Here is a 27,592-nt window from a genome sequence, read left to right on the forward strand (position 1 = left end):
CGTAAATGCCCGGAGCCTCGAGGAATGCCTAGTCTTTAGATTAGAGGATCTCCTTCCATCCATCAACTGCTTCCTCGCGGATTTTTGTTCTTGCCCGGATCCAGCCTTCTTAACCACCTGTAATTATCTTAGGCTTATCAAATTCCTATTAATGCAGAGACCTACAACCGAGGAAGCCCACCTCCCTCCACTCTTTTTTGACATCAACCTAGGGATAGATAGTAGGGCCATGACTAGATTAATGATGAGGGCAACCCTGCTTCCCTCCTTTTGCCTAGAAATCTTAGAAGATATGAATGATACCCACTTCACGAGGTGCAATAATCCTTTCTTGTCATCTACACCTCTGAAGGCCCGGGCCGCTATTAAAGAATATCTACAAAGTCGCGCATTCCTATCCCAATGCTTGCGACCACCTCGTAATCCGACTGAAGGTGATAGGCATTAGCCAGAACGCCTTCCTTGTATGCAATTCTCAAAAGAAGAAGAAGAAGAAGAAAAAGTACGAGGGCTCACTTTGCTCACTACACCTAGGGTTCATCCCTAGCCCCTCCCCCACTTCACGCTTAGGGCACATCAAGGGCAGGACTCCTAGACCTGTCACCCTAAGTTTTGCACCACACCTTCAATGACACACGAACTGGGTCCTCAAGTGTGGGACACTGCCAAGGGTTTACCCAAGGTGAGACCCATCTTCCAATTCCACTACACATGCACTTACACCACACCGTGAGATAGACATACCCCTTAGGGAGTGCACAACCTTCTCTTGCAAGCTATGATCGTGACTCAATGAATGGCTACCCAGCTAAAGAAGATCACCCATGACATCTGCCAATGCCCAAGAATTTTTCTTTGAGTCGGACAGAACACCACTACAACACCTTTAGGAAAAACTTTTGCATCTTCCGTTGGTTGGATGGACCAACATACTTGTTGTAGCCGACCATCTATCTAATGATGGCTGCCATGACTGAACCGAATCAAGCAAAAGGAAACTCAGTCATGGACCCACCATTGGCATAGATCTTGGAACCTCATATTCTCCAAATGATTAGAGATCCCCAGGTTCAACAGCCGTCGCAGAATGGGAGCTACCACTATGTGACAAATGCCGAGCATCTTCATGAAGTCTAAAGCACACCGGAATCTCTCCCTGTCATCATTAATCAAACTCCATCACCTCTTATTCACAACAACACCTTTTGATTGTGGTCATCTACCCACCAGTTTCACTTAGCAACAACCCCAACTACCCCACTGCTCCCCACCCCAATGCCATGGGACTGGTACTCAGCTAGGAGGGGGATAATTTTTACCGCAGCACAGAGGAGCGGAAAAATGGAAGAAGGAGATAATCGAAAGGGCACATGACAAAGGAAGGAAAAGGCGCCCTGGATGGAGGTTAGACCCTGAAAAGTTTGAATGACGACCTCTCCAGAAGGCCTCAGTGTCGCTCGAGAAAAGAAAAGAGTAAAAGCGCGCCATTAAATGTGAAGGCACTCCCGAATCCTTGTAAAAGAGTGTTGTGCTCACTCTTGTGCAAATTGTATGCATTAGTTGGGAATGGGATAAGTTAAAATGGTGGGAAATAGGAAAAGAGGGCCTAGGTTGATGGTCGGCCATGTAAAAAGTGGGGATGACCGCCCAAAAATTAGGGCATGTATATAAAGTTCAAAAGTGAATGAGAAGCTCATTCTTGTGTGTGGCCAAAGCTTCTTCTTCTTCTTCTCTTGGTTCTTGCCTTCTTGCTTGTGCTTGAGTGAGGGATTGAGGGAGCATGAGGGAGTGAGTGTGTGAGAGTGAGGGATCCCTTCTCTTCTCTTCTCTTGTGCGGCTATGGAGGATGGAGCTTGACGAAGAGGGCTTGAGGTTGCTTGAGCTTGCCGCAAGGATCGTGGAGCTACCGGAGTGCAAGAGAGAGGAGGGAACTCAATCGAGCATCAAGGTAAGCTCACTACACCCGTAAGGTAGGCATTGCACGTCGGCTATGTGAGAGGTAGCCATGGCCGCTTGGCTTGAAACGCTTGATCAATAAGCAGTCCGTAGCTCCCCTCCATAGAGTCAAATCTTCTTGCATTTCTAGATACAATCGTAATGATTCCTATGCTTGTGCTTGCTCAACATAAGCAGAGAGCATTACAATCCAGAAAGAAACATCACCTTCTTACAACCTCTCCTTAAGAAATTCTACTAGACCTGCCATACATATTGATAAGGGTGTTGCCAACAAATACATCTCTAGCAAAGCCTATTCGATGCACAAGAGCATGAACTATCATTCCAATTTTTAGAGACACTACTTTTGTTTATTTTTTGTCCACCAAAACTTCTTATATCTCTCCAATGGCACAACATATTTGAAGGATAGCTAAAAGCATTATTTTGTTTATAATTCAACTTCCTCTAGCATTTGTCTAAACAAAATTAAAGCCTTATCTACTTGGCTCTCCTCATGATATACTAATAGCATTTAATTCCATGACATGAGATCATCCATATAAAGCTCAAGAAATGTACTTTCAACTTCCATAATGCTACCACATTTGTTGTACATCATCACTAGAGGCTACTACCAATGAAGAATCTAAAGTAAATTCCTTTTTTTGAGCATCTTCGTGTAGATTTATATTTAGCAAGATCACGAATGCTACCATAGGCCTTGAAAATCTTGATGAATGTGTACTCATCTAGGTGCCAATTCATGTCCATGAGGGCCATGCAATCTCCTCATAGATTTCTTTTCTTGTGTCATTAACTCCTTAAAGTCACTCTACCTCCCTCCCTCTCTCCCTTCTCATAGAGCTTCAAATAGCTTGTGTTAGTGTAGGCTGCTTGAAGTAGTATGAGAAGGGAGAGGGGGAAAACATAGGTGGGTTGTTTGAAGCACCTTGAGAAGGGACACTAGCTAATTGAAGCACCGTGAGAAGGGAGAGAGGTAAAGTGACAATAAGATGGCGCTTTACTTGATTTGATGGAAAATTGGCAAGTCTAGTGCTAGGCCAAGAGCTTCAGTGCAAGTCATTAAAGAAAGAATGATTGCTAAACCTTCACGGGTGATTGGGTGAATAGACTTTAAAGAAAAAGTCACATGTTTTGTTCTAGCATGATGCATCCATTAATCCTTAAAGGTGCTCTATCGTAGTGTGGACTACCTTGTTTTTGGGTTTACTACTTACCCTAGATTAGCAGGTGCTCACAAGGGTGTTGGTGAAGGATTCATATGGTTTTGTGTTTTTGGATATTTCACATTGTTGGGGTGTAGACACCACTTGAGTGATTACGCCACCTTAGCTAGCTCTTGCTGTGGATAGTCTATTACTAAGAGCACACACCTATCACTGGAAGAGGTAGAAGATCAACAAAGGTTAGGGTTCTCATTGAAGATATATATAGTGTCCCTTGCTAGCTTACATGCTATAGTGAGGGTATGTTCTGCACAAAGAATTTGTTGGCATTTGAGACTCACTAAGGAGTTTAGAGACAAAATATAGAAAGATTGCTCTATTCGGAAAAGTTTATCATTTGCACAACGAGTCTTATTTGTTTCACATGAATATAGAGAGATCTTGGGTAGTAGGGGTGCATTATGTAGTGACACTATTAGGGTTTCAGAGTGGCTCATGTCAAGACTTTCAATGAGGGAACCAAAACATGTACTGCATGTCCCCTACAAATGCATATACTACATTCTCTTACAAAGTTTGAACCTTAATGAAGATATCACCATGTTTATGCACAAATTAGTCTTAATAAAGATAGAGCTATTCCAATCATCGTGGAGCGATTGCTATCATATATGCTTGGCAATGCCATGAGGGTTTGTGATGCTTTGGCACATCACCATATCAAGGGTAGTACTAGCATTACTAATTTCAGTTCCATTTTTTTGCATTGAAGAGCAATCATACATGGGAACAAGTTTTTTAAAATGTGATTTCCCCCTTTTTCAAAGGGTGTAAATATGCAAGCTACTCTACATTGAAACTATCAAGAGCTATGTAATGATGTAGAAACTATCTTCTTTTAATCATGCTATTATGTTCTAGCTCTTGTCCTCAAGAAACATGTCTAAACATTCCTAAAAGGAGAGGCATTGTGTATTTTTCTAATTCTAACTTAAGTTTTGGCCATTTACTTGTGTAATATGCTTTTATCTTTGACCTCAACTTCAATCCAATAAGGATACTGCAAGTATTGGTAAATTTTTGATTAAGAAATTAATTCACAATCATTTATAGGAGCAAAGGTTTTAATTAGTGGTCACTGGTGATTCTATCCACGACTAGGTCTCTAACTTGAGTACAATGTGTTGGGTCACTTTGTTGATTATTTTGCTCGTATACATGGTCATTCTTTAATTATGCTCGATCCTTCTTGCTCGTGGAATGGGAACTAATGGGTTATCACATGTACAATTTTCATATTGCTGGGGGAAATGATGAAGTACATCCAACCATATATACCTAGTTTTAGACTTGCATTGATACTATTTTTGGCTTCCATGTGTTGGTGCTATTAATTGGCAAAGGGTTTAGAAAACATCTTAACATATACAATAATATATACTTAAGAAAGTTCCTATCTAGAGGGACAACACTAACAAGTATCCACGGGAATCAAAGTGTACTCAACTCATGTGATATCTTAAAAAGGTATTGATGCTCATACAAAATGACAAGGGTTAGTGGAGATCAAATGTCCTCTACATTGAGCATGTTTCTTTGATGGTAGGTGGTTGTAGAATGGAACTCTACTATCTCATTACCTATAACTTATTTAGTTTATGGGATATGCTCAATGTTTGAGTATATATGCTATGTAGTTGTTTGAACTTGGTGACCGTGTGTGTCATATGTAAGCAAATGTGAAAGCATGGCATAAAAATAAAAAACTCCCAAATGACTAGTTAACGTAGTGCCTTATTCATAATGGAAAAATATATGAGGTTGGATGTTGGAAATGTTTCAAGATCAAATTGGCAAATGTGACAGCGTAAAGTAAAGTAACTTAATGATGAGCAATGTTTGCCTAGGTGCAATCTTCGTCACGTTTCATTGAATTACAAGAATCACCATGCATGACACATATGGAATTATTGTGAGGCATGAGTTTAGTGACAAGGAAACCCTATGATGCGGATTAGTATGTAAGTTTGCATGCTATACTTTTCTTAGTATGCCATGTAGATCGTGTAGAATAAGGGTTGTTATGGGTGTATATGACACCCTTTACATGTGACCTTGTTACATGTGAGCAAAATATGTGTAGACCTATAGGAAGTGTAGAAACAGCAAAATGTGGGGCATCAAGCACGAGGGCCTTTGTAAAGGTTGAAAATCAAAGGCATTGGAGGAAAGGAAGTGCTCGATGGGATGTGACAGTGGCCTTAGAAACTGCGGATGGGTCACTTTCTTATGTAAGTCGGACTGGGTGAGAGGGGACTGGTTTGAAATCCCACATACACAAGCGAGCCGGATACGCAGCACGACAGGTATAAAGTAGGGTTGGCCTCCCCGAAGAAACTTGCCTTAAACTAATGAGTAAGGAAAACAAAGCGCTCGGGCGAAACCGGGCGCAGCGCTATATCAAATGTCAGCGCATTTAATTTTTGGAGGGGTGATAGGCTGGCCGGGTGTAGACGCTGCTTACTTTGCAGAACTCGCCTGCGCGGGCCTCCCACCAAAACCCTACAAAACTAATGCTAAGTCGTGATAGAGCGAGGGCTGTGGTAACTCGAAACCGCGATGGCGGTGGGGTTCGCAGGAAGTGGCCCGGCGCACGCCGAGACCGCGTAACTCAGACGCATGAATTAGTCGAGACGACATACTAAGTACACTTACGGGACCAGTTTACAAATTCTTATCATTTTTTACAGTTATCGTCGCCTCCCCATGCCCCCCTTGGGTCCTGCATTATAGACAACCCGTTTTCAATTCTTTGCTTTCAGGGCAATACTGGGTCCCAATTCTTTGGGTGTTGCAGGGAAGGTTGGAGATTTACTAGTGGTATGTCTTGTTTGTTCACATTTGGTGCATTTCATCCGGTTGGGATAAAATTTTCCAATAGTTGCTTACAATGTGTCCCTTTTTATCGTAGAAGGAACATTTAGTAGAAACAGTATCAACAAGGAGTTGGTCACAGGAGGTTGAGGTAGATACTTCACTCGAACCCTTGATTCTTTTGAGATGCTATGAGCGTGGAATCATTTACTTACATGTCGAATGTCTTAGGCAAAAATCGAGCCATCGTACCTTCTATACCTTTGGGACTCCTTGAAGTCAAAACACTTGATGGTGAGGCCACTCCCATCTTGTTGAATGTCATGACTAGAGCACAAATGAGGCATGCTAATATTTCATTGCTAGGACCTAGCAATCTAGATGTAATCTCAATAGGAAAGAAGACTTGCTGAAGGAAGAAAAAGAGTGCTGACGCCAAAGTGGCACTAAAACCCCTTCTTACAAAGATGGACAAGATTAGTATAATCTATAATATAGAGCTAATTGGTAATCTACAATGCATGTCACTAGACTTTATCAGGACCTTAAAAAGCAAAAGCCTTGTGGCCTTGCTACAAGACAATGGAAAGTGGACCACCATACAAAATTTGATTGCCACCAATTGTAGGGAACACTTCTATTCATTATATCAACATGCTACAATGCATGACCTTAAGCCCACTAGGCTAATACTTGAGCGAGTCTCAAAGGCTATCTTTGAAGATGACAACAAGTGCCTTGAGCAAGCACACTCACACCAAAGAGTTAGGAAATGCTCTAAAAAGGGTGAGTCTCCTAGCTACATTGGTATTTCTGTTGAATTGATGATTTACTTTTGGCAAACGATCAAGGATCAAGTAATCTATCTAGTAAACCAATATTGGGAAAAAGCCAATTGTTAGAATCTTAGACCAAATGTATTTTTTATCTTATCCCAAAGTAGACTCAGTGTACTTAGTTCAATCATTAGAAGCCCACTTCCTTGATGAGAGTGATCTATAAAATTTTTGCTAAAGCTTCAACTACTAGACTATCTCTAGTCATGCAAAAGCATATTCATCTACATCAATACAAATTTGTTAAAGATAGAAGAATAGTGGATCATGCACTCAATTAATTATGGCCTCTTAAGTGGGCTATTTTTTTCGAGCAAAAACTAGTACTAATGTAGGCCAATGTTCAAAAAGAATTCAACAAGTTAGATGGGACTTATTGCGTGACTAATCATGTTGAAAATGGGGTTTGGAGAAAAGATTATAAATCTTCCCTACATGCTAGTCAACATAGCTCCATCTGTTGTTTTGATATGTGAGTCACTAAATTGAACCATTTAATTTTCTTAGGGGAGTGTGCCAAGGATTTCCTTTAAGCACTCCACTTTTTGCAAATTTTAAGCACCCTATGTTTTGTCTTATGGGTAGAATTGTACGTAAAGGTGCATGAGAAGGTATATGCTACAAACGTAAGCAATTGAGGATTTGTAGATGATCTTTTGATAATACTCAAAGCTAGCAAATTTAACCTAGACAATGCAATGGGACTTCAAGGAGTATATGAAAAGATAGTAGGCTTCATGATTAAACTTAGGACCATGGGACTTATTGTGTGATTGCCCATGAGACTTAGCCTTGCCCTTATTGGGCTGTGAGTCTCTACCATGATTATTATTCCCATTACCACCTTATCTGCCTCTCATCGTAAATGCATGAAAAATACGGGCTATATCAACATTCTTCTTGTTGACTTTCTCAATAAGCAAAGCACCCTCTACGTCCTTGAGTTGAAAGCCACCCCCACCTTGAGGAGGGTTTGCACTCATAGTAGTGTGGAATGTATCCTAAGACTTAGGCAATGTGACAAAAGCAAGAAAAGAAACTTGACATTCTCTTCAATTGGGCGACATAAGCTAACTGAAAATGGAATGAAACTCATTTAAATAAGAAAACATAGACATCCCTTATTTAATGGGAAGGTCCATGAGTTTCTGAGGCCAATACATCTAAGTCATAGAACTCTGCTTATCATAGAGATCACAAATCATTTTCCATAATGCATAAGCACCACTCTCAGTCTTAATGCCATTGAAGTAAACCTGCTTTAACAATGACAAATGATGGTAGACCTACATAGTTCATCAAGCTCTTTCCATCCTCTGAATCAAAAAGTTTTGGCTTTATGCCCTCTAATTTCAATGTCTTGACTTGCTTCTTCTGCACCAATACTTGACAAATCTCACTCTTCCAATACTAAAAGTTATTGATATCCAACTTCTTAATGTTGAAGATAGCACTATCATTGGAAGTATTTGAAGCACCTACCATTATGTTTGCTAAACAAAGAGAGTACATGCTACTGTAATAACATTAAGGTAGCCCCAAAACCAAGCTAAAAAGAGTGTAGTAGGAGGAAGGTCGAACCAATACATTGATGCCTACAAGTATGAAGCACTAGAGTGTTGAATACAAAGCATGCTACAGAAGTCATTGACAACTATGGCAACTCGACAACACTTTTTGTAATTTAGCGATAATGTTTGCATACGATACTGGATTGAGGTATTCTATAGCTCAAAATGAAGAGCCCCATAATAACTATAGATCTCCGTAATTATACAATTGTGTCTATGTAGTTTTTAGTTCATTGATTTATATAGAACACAACAATGCTAGTTTGGACAACAAACATTCACAATTAATGTCTATGTATTGCACCTATATGGTATTCATGTATGCTACATGGTTATGTTCATGCTTGGTATTTCTGTTTATGCCTTGATATGCTTAGGCTGAGTTCTCTCTCCTAGATTTAAGACCGGTTGGTTGCATTTGGGCAATGACTATTTGCTTTGGTGTTTTCCACTTACAAGCTTGAAGACTTATTCAAGGTATATGCTCTCGGATATATACATGATGTATTTCGGGCACCTAGATGCTATGAGCTCCATGCATTGAGCTTCCTTTGCTAGTTGCACACTCTAGATTTTCTTTAACTTGGTGAGAGTCGTTGGTATTTTTATATAAAGTTTGGTTCATTTGAGTTAATGGGAGTCTGTCTTATGCTTTATTGGTTTATGCATATGCTGCCGCTATAGATGTATGTGACTATGGGTTGATTTGCCTTTGATTTGGGAACCTTGTCCTAACACCTAACACCTTGGATGCATCTATGTACCTAACACCTTGGATGCTTTGATAGTCTTTGGTGTTGAATGGTTTATGCTACACTGTTAGTTGTATTGTTCATCCCAGTTTTGCTGTCTAGATTTTTCTAGTAGTGGGAGCTTATTTTTTTGCATGTTTGCCTATAGCTACATGCTAATTTATTGTAGTTTTAGGGATAGGCATATTGGAAATTAATTTTGAGAAATTCTTTTGATATCCATTCAAAAATAGATAGAATGGCTCCAAACTAAATTCTTGAAAGGTCTTTTTACTTTCTTCTCTCTTGTGTATACATTTGAGGGGAAGAAAATTGAAGAGAATGCTAATTTCTCTTCTCTTGAAAGGCATAATGTTGCTCAATCTCTTTCAGCATCCAAAACCTCTTTCCAAGCATCCAAAGCCAAGTGTTTTTGTATCATTTCTAGCCACTCATATGGCTGCCCAAATCAATGCCAAAATGGGTGATTGCGACCCCAAATCAAGCCTTAATGCTGACTCAATTCTAGATCTCATCTATGAGAATAGTACCTCTATCAATGTGTGGATAGCAAGCATCAATGTCGAAGAAGAAGCTTGAATCTTCGACCTTCATGACAAAGCTTCACTTCTTGTGCTTCTGGAGCAAGAGGGGAAGCATAAGTGAAAGCAAAAGAGAAGCAAGAGCTATGGAGGTTCAAGCAAGAGAGAGCAAGATGATATGTGGGAACTCCAACACAATGTGTGACCTACCTTCCTCTACTTTATTATTATGTAGAGAATAAAGAATAAAGAATAAAGTGAGTAATAGGCGGTTGCTACCTATAGTATACAATTGTGAGGATAGTAAGTACAAGTAAATGTAGGTGGCTAGATATAAGTGGCCTTTAACCCCCAACACAAAGTACCCAAAGTAGCCCAGTAGACCTACATCCTTCCTAAGGACGAAGGGGCTTAGGCCTCCCAAACATTCCTTCTTTTGCCAATAAACTCTCAACCAAGTGTATTGCCATGATTATCATATTTTTCTGAAGAAGATTGAACAAAGATGTGTTAACAAGGCCATAAGCTCATGCAGGTAGTGGGACAAAACCTTAATGTTATAGTTGTTGCTCTTTCCAAAGCTGACCGCTCCATCAATAAGCGTTGCCTCATGGCCAAAAGCCTCTAGTAAGATTTGTTTATGGTTAAGAAGAATATCATTCCATATAGCAAACCTAACCTCACCATGCCTTGGGCTTACAAGGACTCTATGTAGTTTGAATGCTTGTTGCACCCATTTAACCCTTAGCCATATAATCGAGTTTGGAAGATTGCTAAGAAATGTGTCCTCTACTAGGAGGACATTTGAGACTTCAATGCAACTATATAAAAATATCTAAATATAATTCAAAATCTATGTAGGCTTCTTTAATGACTCTTCAAGGATAAAATTGTAGACTAAGACTAAAACTATATAGGGCCTTCATCCCCATTCCTAGAAAAGAAGAGGATACACACTCCATTATTATTAGTAAGTTGAAGAGAAGATTGGACATTATTTATAATGAGGACAATGGTCTTTCAAGTTTGTAAATATTTGGAAGGAGCACATCCTTGAAAGCACACAAACTTGTGTTGGCTTATCCTCCATAAAGCTTTGTAGGCCAATGAAGGAGCTCATATCGATTGGCCTAACAATGGTCTATGTTCCAATAAAGGTAGTTAGTTAATATCCCGACTTTCTATTTGTCCCCATAATAATGCTACCTTGGACTTTTTGCAACAATCTATCAAGCCCCTACATCCCTCTAAGCTTCCCTGGAAAGAAATTATATTAGGAGAAGAAAATGGTATGCCTTCTTACTTTTGGTTGAGAGTCCATTTTTCTCAAGGATTTGGGTAAGTAAGAATGGTAAGTTTTTAATGGGAAAAATCATGATGTTTTTGACTTCAAGTGTCTGTTTGCACTCAAGTGGATACTTACATTTAGAAGCTCAATCCAAAAGTTGAGGCCAGGAGTAATATTAGCAACAAAGAAGATTTGGAGTTTGAACTCCTCTTTTAAGAGTTGACACAATATACAATTTAGACTATCAAGTGCCTTCAAAAAATAATTCTTAAATTTCCTACTTAATCTCAAAAGCTTAGACTCATGTCTTCATATAGGTTTTTAATTGCTATGCCATCATGTAAATGATTTAAAGCATATGACCTAATTTTGGTCCAAAGAAGATAAAAGTAGATGTATCTATTTTTTTCATTTTGTGATACATGTTTAATAGTTTTCTCAAAGAAAGCTTCAAACATCCTTTAATATCATTGTATTGGCCTCTAATATGAAACCTTCATTTATAACTATGTCTACTAGATAAACACTTGACAAAAAGACCCCTACTATGAAACCTTTATTTATAACTACATCAAATTGATAAATACTAATAAAGAGACATATACTTATTATAATTACTCAAAAAGTCAAATACGATATATTTGAGTATCAGCTTTTAAATACAAACTTTGCCTTTGAGGGGGAGTTTGAGGACTTTGCCTTTGAGGGGGAGTTCTCACTCAAAAAGTCCACATCAAGTGAGGACTTTGCCTTTGAGGGGGAGTTTGAGAGTCCACATCCCCTTTAAAACTATCTACATTTTGATTATTTCATAGTAGTCTTCTTATTCTTTGGGCTTGTAGAACGCATAGGACATGTTGGGTCCTTATCATAAGGAGAGGAACATAGAGGAATCATGCAAGAGGTCTCTACCAAGCATTTGAGTGATATTGCACTTTAGAAATTTCCATGTTAGCTTGAAGGCTTTGGTAAGAATTTAAGAGTGAAGGCCTTGTTTTGTTGGCATTATCTCTTCTATTTGGGCCAAAGCCACTGAGAAACATTTGAGATGCTCTTTTTCACTATTTGGAAATGTTAAATCTTATGATCATTGCATCATCATTCCTAAGTCTAGTGTTAAGATAGAAAATATGGATGCTTTGGAGTACAACTTAGATGATTAGATACTTGCTGCTTCATCATTTTATGCTACTTAATTGACTGATGCTCTATCTTCTTACTCTCAGTGTTAGCTTTTTGATACATGGGCTTCATTTCATCTTACCCACATTGTCACTAGTTTTATACCTATTGTACTATTACAAGTTTAGTTAAAGTAGGAGATCACACTACATTGGATATTATTGGCATAGGTGATGTGAGTTTGCAATTTGGTGCCAATGCTCCATTTGTGCTTCATGATGTTCATCATGTCCCCGCTTTGACTAGAAACCTTATCTCCACTTGTTACTTGGATGATGACAAGTACAATGTCTCTTTTGGTGATTTTTCATGGAAGATTACTCATGGAAATCTTGTTTTTGCTCAAGGTGCCAAGGTTGGTAGCCTCTGTCCTTAGCTTGTATCTAGATCTATTGATCATGTTTTGGCCATGACTGATCTTCCTCATGTATCTCTTTGGTATCATCATGTTGGGCATATAAATCTTAAAGGAATAAAAGTAACCACTCGTTTGTAATATTTGCTACATCTTGACTAATGACTATTGTGATAATTGTTTATATGGTAGGCAAACTCATAACTCATATAAAAAGTTTGGTTCTACGTGTGTGGGTGAGCCATTTGCTCTTGTGTATTTAGATGTTTGTGGTCTCATGCCCTATCAATCATTAAGTGGTGCTGAGTATTTTGTGGAGTTTATTGATGATTACTCACATAAAGTTTAAGCCTTTCGATTAAATGGAAGTTAGAGGTGTAACTACTTTTCAACACTTTCCTGTTATGGTTGAGAACCAATCAAGGCATAGATTGAAATACCTAGAATTTGACAATAGGGATGAATATGTCTCTAAGGAATTTGAGAAGTTTTGTGATGAGAGGGTACACCTCACCCTAAAATGATGTTGTAGAGTGAAAGGAGAGAAGGATTGAAGCTTGCACTCGAGAGCTATGGCGGGAGAGCAAGAGCAAGAAAGAGAGAGAGACAAGAAATGGAAACTCCAACAGTCACAATGTGTGACCGGGCTTTCCTTTATTCAAACTGTCACTAAAAGAATAAAGAATAAAGTGACGGTGATGGGCGCTCGCCATCTGCAGTGTGCAGTGGTGGTGACTGTCAGTGTAGTAATACACGGGCGGCTAGGCGGAGGCGCCTTTACCCCCAACAACCTCCCACTTAAAGGTGAATCTGCCATAGTGAGGAGTGAAAAGAAAAAAGAAAAAGACAGTACAACATGTACACATGTACAACAGGATGAGGAAAGACGTCATCTCATTCCACGCCCATCAACCTTCTGAGAAAGGCAAAGCGCTCTGTAGAGAGGCTTTTCGTGAGCAGATCTGCAGGATTCTGGTCATGACAAGGTCAACAGACTTGTCCTCAATGACCCCACGTATGAAGTGATACCTCACCTCAATGTGTTTCGTCTTTGCATGGAAGACCAGATTCTTGGCTAACTGAATAGCACTCATAGAATCCGAATGCAGCGTAGGGATAGCATCAATACCAAGGTCAGCAACGAAACGACCCAACCAAATGGCCTCCTTGCAAGCCTTAGTGGCTGCAACATACTCGGCCTCTGTAGTAGAAAGGGCCGTGCATTTCTACACCCTGGACATCCAAGAAACAACACCTCCAACATAGGTGAATACATAGCCGGAAGTGGACTTCCTACTATCTGCATGTCCTGCATAATCAGAGTCAGTGTAATCCATGACTCCTATATTCTGGCTGCCATAGCATATGCACATATCTGCAGTGCCCTTCAGGTACCTTATGATACCCTTCACGGCATCCCAATGCTTCTTGCCAGGTGTAGCCATATAGCAGGCCACAACACCAACTGCAAAGGCAATATCTGGACTAGTGGCTATCATGGCATACATAAGACTGCCCACTATGGATGCATAGGGAATCTTGGCTATCTCGGCCCTCTGTTCATCTGTCTGCGAACAATCAGCTTGTGATACCTTCACATAAGAAGGCAATGGACAGCCAATAGGCTTTACGTCCTGCATGCGGAAGCACTCAAGGACTTTATGAATGTACTCCCTCTATGACAAGTAGAGGAGTCCCTGATGCCTGTCGCGTCTAATGCGCATACCAAGTATGTGAGCGGCCTGGCCCAGATCTTTCATCTCAAAGCTCTTCTTGAGCTGAGCCTTAAGAGCATCTAGCTCATCATGAGCTTTCCCTGCTATCAGCATATCATCCACATAGAGTACCAAAATCAATAAAGAACCATCACGGACTTTCTTCGTGTAAAGACGCGGATCCATAGCACTCCTGCTATAGCCCTGTGACTGCATAAAGGCATCAAACTTATGATACCACTCCCTAGGTGCGTGCTTCAAGCCATAAAGGCTTTTCTTCAATTTGCACACTAGGTGCTCCCTGCCAGGTTCTGCAAAGCCCTTAGGCTGCTCCATATAAATCTCATCATGCAAGTCCCCATGTAAGAAAGCCGTCTTGACATCCATCTGATATAAATCCAAGTCAAGCTGAGCAACCAAATCCAAGACTAAGCGCAGGGTGGTCATCTTAACCACAGGAGAAAATACTCATCAAAGTCCACACCATGCTCTTACTTAAAACCCTTTGCTACCAATCTAGCCTTGTATGCCGGCTTGGGGTGTCCAGGGGTACTTTTCAGCTTGTATACCCACTTGCATGGCAAAGCCTTCTTGCCCGTAGGCAAGGAAACCAAATCCCAAGTGTCATTCTTATGTAAGGAGTCTATCTCAGACTGCATAGCCCTCTCCCAAGAGTGACTGTCACCCTTGCGCATAGCCTCATCATAAGTGAAAGGCTCTCCTACATCTGCAACCAAGACATAATGCATCGAGGGCTGAAATCTATCAGCTGGACGTGTATCTCTAGTAGACTGTCTCACGGTAGGCTCTGTTGCCTGCTTAGCTGCCTGTCCAACACCCTGACCATGAGCATCTGCTGCAGCTGTAGGCTATCCAACTGGCTGTGTGGGAGCTCTCGACTCCTCCTGAAATATGACCCTGCGGATCTCAATAACTCTCTTAGGCTGTCGATGCATCTTGTCTTCATGGAAGATTACATCATGATTGTGGATGGCTTTTCACGCTTGCGGATCCCAGAGATGGTAACCCATCTCGCCTGCATCTCCATAACCAAGGAAAATGCATTTGACACTCTTAGGATCCAGCTTACTTCTCTTGTCCCTGGGCACATGGGAAAATGCCTCACATCTAAAGACACGGAGATGCGCATAAGAGGGAGGTTTTTCAGTCCATACCTCCTCTGCAACTTGGAAATCCAAACCACTAGAGGGTGATCTGTTTATGACATGCACAGCTGTACTCACTGCCTCAGCCCAAAAGCTCTGTGGTAGGCCTGCATAGCTAAGCATACTATGTACACGCTTTTGGATGGTTCTATTCATCTGCTGAGCCAAACCATTCTGGGGTGGGATGTAGGGGACGGTCAACTGATGCTTAATAACTCTCTAATCACATAACTGCTCAAAAGCATGTGAGACATACTCACCCCCATTATCTGTCCTTAGGCATTTGAACCTATACCCAGACTGGTTCTCAACCAATGCAAGCCATCTCTGAAACACAGCAAAGACATCGGATTTCAGCTTAATGGGATAAGCCCAAAATTTTCGTAAAAAATCATCTATGAAAGTAAAAAAATACTTTGCACCGCCCATAGATTGACAAGGCACGGGCCCACAGATATCCAAATGTACCAATGGCAAGGGCTCACTCATGCGTGGCCTACCAGACTTCTTATGCGTAGACCTAGTCTACCTGCCATAAAGACAATGCTCACATGAATCAAAACATGCATAATCAAGGGGCGGTAAGTACTGCAAACTAGAAAGCATTTTCATTCCCTTCAAATACATATGGCCCAAACGGGCATGACAAAGAGATACATGTGGGATAGAACCCATAGACAAAACATGATCAAGGGAAGAAGCGGATACAATCAAGGGATAGAGGCTGGCAGCCTTGGCACCTCTCGCAATCACAAGTTTGCCATGAGTGATCTTCCATGCAGAGTCTCCAAAAGATACATGATAACATGCGTCATCAAGCTATCCAGCTGACAGGAGACTGCGTGTGTCAAAGCAGGTACATGACATACATCTTGCATAACAAAACTGCTACCAGAAGGAAACTGCAGCCTAACATCACCAATGCCCACAATATCAAGAGAGCTGTCATCACCCAAGCACAAAGAACCCGAAACAATAGAGTATGAATGAAACCACTCTCGATAAGGTGTCACATGAAAGGACGCACCTGAGTCCAAGAGCCAACACTGTGCATACATAGAGTGTATCTTTGTCATCTGTGAAGCACTAGAAGAAGCTGCAAGGATATAATCATCATCAACATCCTCAGGCTGCATAACATTGATCTCTTCAATTTTAACACTAGACTTTGCATGCACTATGCTGCGATCATTAGAAGACTTATCCTGCACTTTGTCTTTCCCCTTATCTTTGTGTCTTTCATTGCGCAGTTCATGGCATTGTGGCCTAATATGGCCCTTTTTCCCACAATGGTGACAAGTAACATTTGCATTTCTGCCACGAGATTTGCTACGTGACTTCCCATGAGACTTGGACCGAGATTTTTGAGAATCCCGTCCATAGCCACTGCCACTGCTATGCTTTCCATATCCATCATTCTTGCCTCTAACTGTCATAGCATGCGACACACGAGAGGCATCCAAATTCTTACGGTTAACCTCTTCCTGCAGAAGAGCACTCTCAACATCAGATAATTTCAAGGTAGCAGCAAAGGCACATAATGTAGTGCAAAATACATCCCATGACTCATTAAGAGTACCAAGCAAGAAAAGAGGAGTGACATCCTCTGCAAAAGTGATGTCTTGCGAAGTCAAGTTCTTGAGTATAGCATGGAATTGGCTCAAGTGAGCAGACATGCTCACATTCTCCTTCATGCGCAGATCCATCAACTGCTTCAGCCAATACATCTAACTCGCTGGACTTTTCTTATCATAGAGATTCTTGATTTTATCCCACAACTGCCATGCACTCTGTTCTTCCTCAAATACATTGTAACGAAACTGTTCTGTGAGAGATAATACAATAGTGGACTTGCATAACTCATCAAGCTCAAACCATTCCTCATCTGACATAGTTGCAGGTGGCTGCCTGCTGAACCTCAGTGGTTTGATCTGCGATTTCTGCACCAACACCTGCCAAATCGGGCTCTTCCAATAGGAGTAATTCGTACCATCAAGCTTAGTGATGTTGAAAATAGCATGATCAGTGGACGAACTCGCCATAAGGCAGGCTGGAAGACTGTAGATAGTTCAAAATTGCTTGCTGTTTACTGTAGAAAATGACAAAAAAATCACCAAAATCGAGAGAAAATGGTGAGAAAAGTGTAACCAAAGCTGCTGCCCACCAAGTACTAGTGAAAGTACAGCATTTCAGAAAATCCATGTCAGTCCGGAGTTATATGCTTGCTGTAATAAATGACAACAGGGTAATGTGAGAGTCAATTTCTGACAGAATCACTGCATCAAGTCAATAAATGACAACCAAGACATGACCAGCCATAAATGGGCATAAATCAACACCAAACAGTCATTAAGACCCCGAGAAAGCACCCAAACATGTCACCAAAGCATCTACCAATGAGTAGGCATACCCCCTGAATAGTAGGGCAAAGTATACATAACACTGGCAAGACCTGATACCAGTGGGTGTATGCTCACTAGAGTGCAAAGCCCAAGCTCAGGTCAAAAGCAACTCCAAGATGTCCATGAACCATGCAACATTTAAGTGTAAGAGACCCTAAAGTCTCAAGTATTTGCAAAATGCTCAAAATAGCATAAACCTTCTGCTCAATGTCAGTCAAGTATACAAGATGCTCCCACTGGCTCAAAAGGCGGATAAACTAGCTCAATAGCTCAAGCAAACCAAGTCAAAGTACCAAAGACAGGTAACCAAGACAATGCCTCAATAGCCTCCAAGGTCGTAATGTAAAAAGCCAAGTCGTAACGGAAATATCCAAGTCAATGTCCAATTGCTCAAGGGAACAGTCAAATGAATGTCGAGACGAGCTCAAACAGCTGCCATCCAAAGCCAAAGCATAAAGCATTCACCAAGACATCATAACCCATACTGGGTAGCCTAGGCATAAACCATGTCATAGATGTAATGCCAGCTGCAAAGAAGTGATAGCCAAACCCAAATCGAGCTCTAATCTCAGCTCAAAAGCATTCCAGAGCATAAATAAGACATGTGGCATAGTCCAAATACATCATGACATCGTACTGAGTAGCCGGGAGTACCCCGTGACTAATAGGCATAATCCAGCTGTAGCATAAATAGCTTCAGCCCTGAAGTTTCCAGCATCATATAACCGGATTGTAAACTGAGAAAGTCAGTGCTCAATCCAAGATCAAATCCATAGGCATACATTCCCGTATGTATAGGCACCAACCGGGTATAATCGGGCATCAAATGCCAAGACCTGTAAGCATAAAATTGAAGTAACAGGTGGCTGTTCTATTTTGGACAGATCTGGGATTGTTCAAATTAGTCAATGGATGAGCTAAATTAGCTCCAAATGCATCTCACATAAGAGACATAACATCCACAAGTGATCCGGCATCAATAGACATAAGTAGAAGCATCACATAAGCCATAGGTATACAAATACATGCTGTCTCAGACCTGAAATCAGTTGCAAAATATTTTATCATTAGAATTTGGCAAATTCGACATCACCATCACGTCTGGAGCGTACCAAAACCCCAACTTAGACTCTTACCTTGTTTGAATCGGGTTCCGAATACCCAAGATATGACAAAAAGAGTGATTTTTTAGGCCAGATTTTGAAACAGGTGCAAAAAAAACGTGAGCTGGCTAGGGGGTCTGCTGTCCCACGTGTCAACAATGGGACCCAAAGGGGGCACAAATGGGGGCCAAAGAAGGCCTACACCAAGCCTCAGCAAGCCTTGATAGGCTAGAAGCAAGATCCAGGTGAAGGAAGCTCCAAGAGGTGTGAGCTATGGCTACCCACAACATGTGAAAACCCTGTTTACCTAGACCTGTGGACTGAGATAAATCTCTGAAATAATGAAGCAATACCTTAATGTCAATGCCCTGATGGTGCCTCAATAGGCCGGGAAGAAGCTCGAAAATCCGGGGAGTGACGAGAGCTCAAGAGAATGAGCTATGGCTTTCGAGAAGGAGATCCAATGCGAGTGGGGAGTTGATGGGAAGCTGAGAATGCCACGAGCCAAGCTCAAGAGTCAGAAGTCGTGCTTTGATACTACTTGAAAGGAGAGAATGATCAAAGCTTGCACTCGAGAGCTATGGCAGGAGAGCAAGAGCAAGAAAGAGAGAGAGACAAGAAATGGGAACTCCAACAGTCACAATGTGTGACCGGGCCTTCCTTTATTCAAACTGTCACTAAAAGAATAAAGAATAAAGTGACGGTGACGGGCGCCCACCACCTGCAGTGTGCAGTGGCGATGACTGTCAGTGTAGTAATACATGGGCGGCCAGGTGGAGGGACCTTTACCCCCGACAGTAGAGTACATGAATATGACTATTTAAGAAAAAAATCCACAGTATATTTAGTTAAGCAAGCATACCACTGTACTTTTGGACTGAGGTAGTCATTATTGTAGTTCACTTATTAATAGATCCCCATATATTGCTCTTGGTTGTAGAGTTGCAGAGGAGGTATGATCTAGTAAATCTCCCTCATATGTGCACTTGCATGTCTTTGGATGTGAGGCTTTCTGCCATATTCCCAAAGACAAATGCAATAAGTTGGATTTGAAGTTTGTCAAATGCATCTTTCTTGGATATGGTAATGCAAGTGAGATGGCCTATTGCCTTTGGGATTTGCAAGTTTGAAAGGTTATCGATAGCCACGATATTGTATTCCATGAGAAAAAGATGGATATGATACTACAACAGGTAGTTGAGATACATAAGGTGATATTACAAGATGAGATTCCCATTACAATATAGCCACCCCCATTTAGATATCTTGGTAAAGGTGATAATAATGTAGTAGCCCAAAATTCACTTGTTATGTAGGATTATGATGCTGGACAAAGAGGATATGCTATGCAGACTCCACAGCTAGCCTTGAGATGCTCCACTAGAACCTCATGTTCTCTTGATTTTTTTGAGCCCTCTATGAATCATGTCATTGTGACAGATTCTAGTGAGCCCCTTACTTATAAGGAGCCTATGGGTAGAGGTGATAGTCACCCTTAGGAGAGGGCTACTGTTTGAGTATGATTCATTGTAGAAAAATCATGCATGGGATTTTGGAGCCCCAAAAGAAACACCAAGAAAATGAGGGTTCTATTGTAAGAAAATCTATATTGTATCATCAACAACCATATTTTTCATATTTGATATGATCTCAACAAAGAAAAGAACATCAAGAACAAGAAATCTTCACGTTGCTTCATAAAAACAATTCTCCCACGACTTTAACTTTAACAAAATCCATCATTCTCTTCATATTCTTCATAGAATTCATTGATAGACATTCAAACCACAAAATAATACTCCACTTTGAATGGAAATATATCACATATGATTCAGTTTCAAAGATCCCATAGCTTTCTCTCACAATCTCTTATATCTAGATACATTGTTTTTCATAGAATTGGCTATCTCTCTCTCTCTCTCTCTCTCTCTCTCTCTCTCTCTCTCTCTCTCTCTCCATCAATAGTACATCATCTCCTCACTATAATACTCAATAATCCCTCACAATAACCCTTCTTTGGTTGTGGATATCTCTCACAAGAGATGTGCCTTGATATGAAAGGTCACCAACAGAGCCACTACAGTGACTCTTCATAGCTCACTACTATCACTTCACTCTAGTATTCTCTTGAGTCTTCAGCAGTTGCTTCTTCTACTTCCTTGAGCTTCTTTTGAACTTACATTCACCTCTTTTCAAAGCTAGAAAACTTTTCCAAAGTATCACATACATTCCACAAAATACTTACAGAGGCATACAGAACAGAACATAACAGGAGCAGAGGCTCTACAGAAGCTCAATAGAGGGTTACAAAAAGTCAACAGAAAGCATCAGAACTGCATAACTCATACTAAAACTAATCCAAACTATCAAAAACCATTAAATGAGCTTTCAAAAAACCTCAAACTTCATCAATCATTACTCCACGCTTCATATAGAAAAACAGAAGCTAAATAGAACCAATCAAAACATCATAGAGCATCGTATCTCTATTGAAAAACATCATGAGCTTCCAAAACATAAACAACCTCATCCAAAATACTCTCAAACACTTCCAAAACAACTAAAAATCATTCAACATCCATAAAAAATTAACCATTTAGGCCTCAAAAACAACAAAAATTAAACAAAAAACATAGGTCATTTCAGCATTCAACATATCCCCACACTCAATCAGGGAGCGTCCTCGCGAGCTAAGAAAAAGGGAATACAAGTTCATCAAAGAGCTCAACTTGATATTCTTTAGCATCTTTAAGAAACCATCCAACCATGACCCCAACTTATAACCTGTATCTAATAAAGAATACAACGAAAAGAAAACAATTTATCCATTAACATATCTTATAAACAACAGAAAATCATGACAAATTCGTAAAGGATATAAGAGGTTCTGGATCTTTGCTTCTTAAGTTATCCATCCACCATCACCATCACTGTAAATATCTAAAAATATAGCTCTCGAGCAAATAGAATATTCAACCACCACGAACCCACCGCATATAAATTAACACCAAATATAGCTCTCGAGCAAATTGAATATTCAACCACCACGAACCCACCACATATGAATTAACACAACACAAACACAAAACACAAAACAACCATCTGAATGGCACCTCCAAAAGAGAGATATATCATTATGAAAAATGAAAGATACATTTAGAGGTATCAATGAAGAAGATCCCTCTTGAAGGCTTGGTGATTGCAAAAACGGTCCATGGATAAGGATTCGTCCACAAAGGAGGATTTTGAAAAAATTGAAGGCAACACATCCTCTCTAGCAAGACAAGGTATCTACTAGGTAGAGAAAGGGCATGAAAATACAATACATCTAGTTGTTGGGAATCAATGTGTACATTTACATTCATGCATAGCTTTGGAATGGCCTTCGAATCATTATGTGAATGCTAATGCATATACTCTAGGAACCAAGCAAAGTGAGCCATCAATCTCACTGAAGGATCTGTAGACTGTGAATGTTGTTGAGCAAAATGGAGATAATTTTGATATGCTTGGCTGGTAGTCATCCACTCCCTTGGAATTAACGGCCAATTAATCTGAGATCCAGTAAGAGAATCATCTAAGCTCCAAACTCTTCCTCTAGGAATCTTTTGATCAAACCCTGCATATCCATTAACCAACTAAGGGGGCCGAGAAATAGAAGTGGTAGGAGATGGAAGAGGAATTGGTAAAAGAGGATGAAGAGATGGGTAGGTAAAATCATAAAATGAGGAATGAACTAAAGAGGAATTAGCTGATTAGGCAAATTCGTTAAAAAAGATGTTAGTTGATAGGCAGGAAAAGTGGAAGGAATATGTATAGATGGGGAAGGACAAGACGACGGAGAAGGAGAAAAGACACGATTTTCAATTAAAGAACAATAAGTAAAGATCAAAATTTGAGGGGCACCATGAGGTTGAAAAAGGAGAGGTAAAATAACTGTTGAGTTGGATTTATAAAGGAAAAAATAAGCATCATATCTATGGGCCATTTGTCGATAATAAGATGAGCTAGGAAGAATTGATGGACCTAAGGCGGATTGTCGATGATAAGCATCAAAGAAAGAGGAATCAAATGGATGTTGTTTGGAAAGATATGCTAAAAGATCCATCCTCAATTGGTTAATGTTCTGCATATGAATAGAGGCTTTATTTCTGTCTTTGATTCAGGATCGTATAATCAATCATTGTATGCCACGAAATTTCAGGGCACTTAGCCACTTTGGAGGAATAACATTGAAACACCTCATCTATTCACAACTCCAAATGTCTGACATACAAAGGAGCTTGTAGGACCACATCCCCAACATACCAAGCTAGATCTTCATTGTTTGGAATCAACAAATCACCTCTCACATACATATAAGACATCAACATTGTATCTAAATTCATAGAGTCTTCAAAAACCATTTGGACTTCTTTAGTCAACAAGTCAGAAGACTAGGCCCCAATCCATCCATCCTCTAGAAGAGGTAGATCCATCATTGAGAGCTTAATATAAAAGGCTAACTTTTGTTGCTGATAGTGCACATAAAATGAGTGATCTGGAGGAATATGATCTTGGAACCGCTCAAATGAAGACCATAATAATTCCATTCTAGACTGAAGCCTTTCCACTTTAGCTTGGAACAAAGGGAATAATGTGGCTTGTCTTTGAAGAACTGTTAAGTCTGCAAAGGGACAAAGAAGGAACTGGTTGCACGATAGGACTTTGTGAAGAAGAATGTGGCCGAACCAATTGATCATTAAGTTGCTGAATTTGAATATTGCTATGTTCTAGGGTGGTGTTAGCTAATTTAAGCTCCTCTGTGTTTGGGCAGCTATCAAAGCTTGAAGCTCTTGAGATTCCTTCAACAATCTATCCCTCTCCTCAATCACATTAACCACTTGGGATTTAGTGTCAGCCAACTGAGTTTGCAAACTAGAAATTTTCACTTTCTGAGCATTAATAATCTTAGTCTGCTGCTCCATCTGGGTACAAAGATCATAAAATCTTTCTTGAGCAGAAACTAGCTCATCATTTACTTTAGTCTTTGGTCTGTCGAACTTCGTTTCATAGCAAGAAGAATAGGGCTATTGGATACAGGTAGTCACCGCAAGAGCTCAATAGAACTCTGGATATCTTTGCATAAGAAAGGAATTGCATGTCCTGCTACCAAGCATTATACAGAAGAAATGGAAATCTCCAGAGTACCATCACGATGTGCTCTAAAAAGATTTGGTGTTGTGAGGAAAGCTGGCAGTTGACTGCTAGATTGAACATGAATGGAGATTGGAAGTGGAACTTGGGTTGATTCAGCCACTCATTTAAGGCATTTCCTCTAAATTACCATAAGAGGGATAGGATCAAGATCCTCAATGACAACATTAGTGCTTTCAGTAGGAGAAGGAGCATTTGGTGGATCAATTATCAAGGTAGGAGCTTCCTTTAGAGGGGCAGCATATGCCAAGAAGATAGAAAGGTAGGAACCAAATGTAACATTAGTTACATTACCCCTTGTGGCTCTGACAAAGTGTTGATTCCTCTTTGAATTACAATCAATAGTTATCCTTTCAACACCATTTTGCAAGCTATAAACAACTCCTTTGAAAGGTAGTTAGAGGGTGTTTTGGTAGGCATAAACCTGTCCTGAAGAAATTGGAATAATTGCTTCCAAACATGATTAGAGATCATGGAGACACTAATGCCTGAGGTAGTAATAACCTTCTTAGGGTCCAACATATCATGTGTTTGCTTCTACAACAACTTAAGGATATCCTCGTTCTAGAATAATTGTCGAGCAATAGGGAAAGAATCTCCTCGATAGGGTAAAGATAGAGCCTTGCCCAAGCTTTTAGGTGTCAGTTGGATAACTATTCCTATTAGAGGATTAGAACTCTTACTATAAGAGGCTAGAAACTGATCACAAATATTAGTATTCTTCGGGATAAGCGGCAATAAAAGTGCTATGAACTTGGCTAAGCCCGCCTTGCTAATAAGATATGAATCCAATAATAAAGAGTAGTCATGAGACATCGACGGAACATATTGATCTGGGGGAGAAGTACGAGGCATTGTCATGACATTGTGCGTCTACCACTACGAACCTGAGGGCGGAGTTTTTTACCAGGATTTTGAACTCTTTAGTCAGTGCATTAGAAATTTGTTTTTTATTGTGTGTGTCTTTTTTGTTTGCATTTTGCATGACGCACGAGCACATGTAGTTAGGCTAGGCACATTCTTTTTAGTGCATTCATAATTTTTGTGTGGACATCGTTTTATTGATTTCATTGCATGGATCCAACATTGCAAAATTTCTCGAATCATGAGTGGATGAGTACAAAGATCTGTTTCAAAGCATATTTCCTTGCTAGGGCACAATGCATGACTCAATGCAGCGAGTGATGATAGTGTAGCTTCTTTGGATACAACTCTTCTTAGCATAGGTAGTAAAGGAAAGAAATGAGAGAAACATTTGAATATTAGAGAACCCCACAAGCGACTTGGACATTGGCTTGTAAATTTTTTAAATGGTTTCTCTTTTGTTTTATGAAGTTAAGATCAAGAGTGATTTGTGACGGATGTTGTACTGCTTTCAAAGTAAGAGCAGAGTATGAACTTGGATGCTTCTTTCAGTCACCCAACAACTGAATGTATCAATAGAGTCTGATGGGACACCACTACATTTTGTGGAAAGTCTTCAAGTTCAACGTCAATTGAAGCTAGAATTTCTATGTGGTAATCTCCCGTTTACCACAGACAATGATGCTACAACTTGTGGAATCTCATCAAGCTCAGATGCAACAAATGTTTTCGCAATAAGTCTCCAAAATGAGAGGAACATTGCACCCCGCTATAGGATGCTCCCTTCATAAACCACAAAACACTCTTATCTTGTCATGGAAATTCATGGGACTCAAGCAAAAGCTTGAAGGCAAGTAGAGGAGGTTCACAAAAAGATCATAATCACAAGTTTTGGAATTCCTTTTATCCCTCATTTTACAAGTTTTGGAATTCCTTTTATCCTTCACGAAGTAGCTACATGATCGCCCTTCCCGAAAGACTCTTCTAGGCAACTTGAAAGGATCTGCAATTCAAGTGGTGTAGGTTGATCACGAACTCGTTCTTGCCACTCTTGTTGCTGTTTATTGACAATGAGGATTCCTTAGCTGTTTCGACATAAGAGCTGCAAGCACCACATAGCTTCAATAAAGAGCGTGCCATGTCAAAGCACTGCTTGAGGGAAGGTTTACATTGATAAGGGTGCAGCCGTGTGGCAACAGCAACCTCCGCAAGGTTTGAAGATCGAGTATAGATATAACTACATCACCCATAGCAAAGAGGTTAACCACAACTAAACTAAATTCACAAGCCGTCATCAAAGCAAGAAACAACTGCCAGTTTAAAAAAGTCATAGATCATCCTGTCTTGAAGACAACAACATTAATATCTTCAAATATGCTGATAATGTGGAGGCTCCTCCTCTCCAAATGACTCAATGGGAAACAAAATATTGTGAGCTCATCTATTATCTCTTTTGTGTGATCATCTATTATCTCTTGTGAATGGCTAAGGTTTTGTTTGCATCATTTACCATGACAACGAGTGGTACCTTGTTGAGAATTTACAAAGAATGGACGCTTTTTGGGGCCTTAGGATCATCACTACTGAAATCTTAAAGCTTTGGAAAAGAAGTCAACTGGTACTCGCATGGATGAAACAATCACATGGAAATGAAGATACCATTCTAAAGAAGAAGCTATTGAAAATTGTGAAAGAGTTGGAGCTATCATGCCATGTATAAGCATTCTTTTTGCTCCATGTATTTACCTTGGGTTGAGTGCTCTTCATTATCCTTTGCTTCCATCTCGCAAAAAGCATCCCTGCGGTGAGCGACTTCACGAACTCCCGTGTGTATCCCGTGCAACATCGCCATTTAGATGGATTACACACACACACCACAGACATAAACAATCACAACAACGAATGCTTGCAAAGCAATAGGATAGGAATAAGATATCAATCTAAATAAACTTACATAGACTCGATTGACTAACTAACCAGCCCTAGAAGTTCACATCTTAGAAGAAATCTAGCATGACCTCTACATGCATGTGATCGAAAGCTTCATGCGATGCAATATAATCAGATACCCTAAACCTCGTATCAGGTAGAAAAGAAAAAGAGATATCGTATCCTCGACTTGTCCATATGACCAAGACAAAAAGAGAAAATCTCAAAGAAACTAATCACGTTGACATGACACTGGAACTGTTAACTATCATCAATAACAAAGACACTAAACAAGACTCCATCGTTATCCAACCCCATGAATCGCATTCATTCAAAAGGAAATATACAATGTAGGAAAGATAAATATAATGAAAGATTCATTTTAATAGAATTATTAATAATGGATGAAATTTTATTATGTTATAAATGTTTAAAAGAAAATGGCAGCTCTTTCTTATCCTTTATTTAAAAATTACTAAGTTTGAAATGGTACTTTTTAATGTAACCCAGACTTCGGACCTTGACCGGGGGTCTCTAAATGCAAATTCATTTATTAAAAATTAATGGTGTGTTTAGCACTTTTTATTTAGTGTGTGCACTTGTGACGGTGAGTTCATTTTTAAATAAAATTAAATGTGTATGTAGTGCACGAAGCATGTGCTAAATGAACAACGAGTTGATTTTAATTTAAAAAATATGTGTGTTTAGCA

At 40.0% G+C, this 27,592-nt stretch overlaps 1 non-coding gene across 1 annotated transcript; it reads left to right on the plus strand.

Moving 5' to 3' along the window:
* Positions 1 to 5,526: 5,526 nt before the first annotated feature.
* On the plus strand, positions 5,527 to 5,683 carry LOC148011672 (U12 minor spliceosomal RNA). Its single transcript, XR_015689415.1, has one exon. It is a non-coding gene; the product is annotated as a U12 minor spliceosomal RNA (small nuclear RNA).
* Positions 5,684 to 27,592: the final 21,909 nt, after the last annotated feature.

This window comes from Lygodium microphyllum, chromosome 28, assembly GCF_053477565.2.
Source record: "Lygodium microphyllum isolate KBCC chromosome 28, Lygodium_microphyllum_v1.1.10, whole genome shotgun sequence".
NCBI classification, from domain to species: Eukaryota; Viridiplantae; Streptophyta; class Polypodiopsida; order Schizaeales; family Lygodiaceae; genus Lygodium; species Lygodium microphyllum.